The 2,125-nt window shown below is 35.5% G+C and overlaps 1 protein-coding gene across 2 annotated transcripts in view; it reads right to left on the reverse strand.

Moving 5' to 3' along the window:
- LOC106869896 (mediator of RNA polymerase II transcription subunit 1) overlaps positions 1-2,125 on the reverse strand; it is a 207,940-nt gene that overhangs the window by 195,700 nt on the left and 10,115 nt on the right. Inside the window, exon 2 of one of the 2 annotated variants that reach the window (XM_052970566.1) lies at positions 1,338-1,417. The gene's annotated coding sequence lies outside the window, so the exon portion shown is untranslated. Of the gene's footprint in view, positions 1-1,337; positions 1,474-2,125 lie in introns of both variants that reach the window. The other variant, XM_052970567.1, reaches the window with a different exon arrangement.

Genomic DNA, 2,125 nt, shown 5'->3' on the forward strand with positions numbered 1-2,125 from the left:
TGGCACATAAAAGACACCATTTCGAGCGTGGCCGTTTTCGTGCGGGTGACACGTAAAAGCACCCACTACACTCTCTGAGTGGTTGGCGTTAGGAAGGGCATCCAGCTGTAGAAACTCTGCCAAATTAGACTGGAGGCTGGTGTTGCCATCCGGTTTCACCAGTCCTCAGTCAAATCGTCCAACCCATGCTAGCATGGAAAGCGGACGTTAAACGATGATGATGATGATGATGATGATATATACTAGCTGACATACCTGATAATTCCCAGAAAAGCACAGCTTATCTTTTGGTTCTGTTCTCATAATTGTTTTGCTAATCCAATAACAATACAAAGTATGTAGCAGAGAATACCAAACTGTCTTACATAGGATGTTGTTTTTAGGAAATTCCAATAAATTATGAATATCCAAATTGTGAAGTCAGTTACATAATAACATGAAATTTGTTACCCAATAGTAAGAATTCAAATATAGTAGCCCTGAAAAGGGCTTTAATGCGTTCCCAGAGTATATAGAACTTAGGAGGAAATACCAATGAGGTATGTGTACTAAAATCGTGAAGCATGTTACATAATAACAGCTAATCAGATATGAGGTAATAACAATTCAAAGTAAATAACTCTGAAAAGCGCTTTTGTGCATTTCTAAAGAATATTACCCTCAGGGGTGCTAGTGTTGAAAGAGATGAAATAGATTTACAATGAATGTAGAAACATTTTGACATTTAGTTTTACAGTAGACGTACAAATAAATTTGCATATTGATTTTAAAATAAAATAACATGTAGATTATCAATACATTTACAACACGTACGAAAACATCAACACAGCTATCAATATGAATTAAGAAAATGTTCCTACATGGAAACAGTGTGTGAATTGTATGAGTACAGTGCAGATTGCAATGTTATTGATAGATAAATGGCGATTTCTGTCTGCTTGTGTGGTTGGTTGTTACATAGAATACATCATTACAAAATATTAACACATCTATCAATATAAATTAAGAAGATGTTCCTACATGTAAACAGCATATGACCTTTATGGCAGTGCAGATGACCAGTGGACGGAAAAGAAAAATAATGGATTTTAAATGGGTTATTTCCCCTTAGCCGTTAAAGAAAAGTAAAGGATACATGTTATGAAAACACGAACACAGCTATCAACATGAATTAAGAAAATGTTCTTACATGTAAACAGTGCGTGAACTGTATGAGGACAGTGCAGATTGCAAGGTTATTGATTTATAAATGGCAATTTCTGTCTGCTTGTTAAATAAAGTACATCATTACAAAACATTAACACAGCTATCAATATAAATTAAGAAGTTGAACCTACATGTAAACAGGGTGTGACCTTTGTGATGACAGTGCATTCGTCTAAAAGCAGAAGTTCTTCATGCAGCGCTTGTCAATTGGCTGAAGTGACATGAAAGGCATCGTCATTCATGGTATATTCGTGAATAAATCACTAACTGAAATAAGTGGATCTACTGTTTAGGAAAATATTATTTACTTGTTTAAGGGTTGTACTGGGTAAATTGCGAAAATAAATCTAACAATTCAAATACTCAGAAATAAATAAACTTGATTTATACCAAATGAAATCACTGACCTTGTCTGAAAATTTCTTGTCAGAAAATTCACATAATGTAGAATGCTTGTTTAATAAATCGAGAAGTATTTATTATATATTTTTTTCATATAATATGTACAGGAAAAATGAATGGGTTCTTTCCCTTGGCAGGTAATGGTTATATATGCAGATCCTTCCTAGGGACTGTAGACATCCAATTATAGATTTTTATTAAACTTCAAAGAGCCTAGTAACAAACTGTATGCCACTTTAGCATGTTTGCAAAGTTTCACAAAAATCCGTTGACAAGTGTAGATAGCAACTTGACAGAAACAGACAACTTGCTTATATATATGTATAAGATATCATCATCATCATCATCGTTTAACGTCCGCTTTCCATGCTAGCATGGGTTGGACGATTTGACTGAGGACTGGCAAGCCAGAAGGCTGCACCAGGCTCCAATCTGATCTGGCAGAGTTTCTACAGCTGGATGCCTTTCCTAACGCCAACCACTCCGAGAGTGTAGTGGGTGCTTTTACGTGCCGCCG

This window comes from Octopus bimaculoides, chromosome 9 (assembly GCF_001194135.2).
Source record: "Octopus bimaculoides isolate UCB-OBI-ISO-001 chromosome 9, ASM119413v2, whole genome shotgun sequence".
Classification (NCBI taxonomy): domain Eukaryota; kingdom Metazoa; phylum Mollusca; class Cephalopoda; order Octopoda; family Octopodidae; genus Octopus; species Octopus bimaculoides.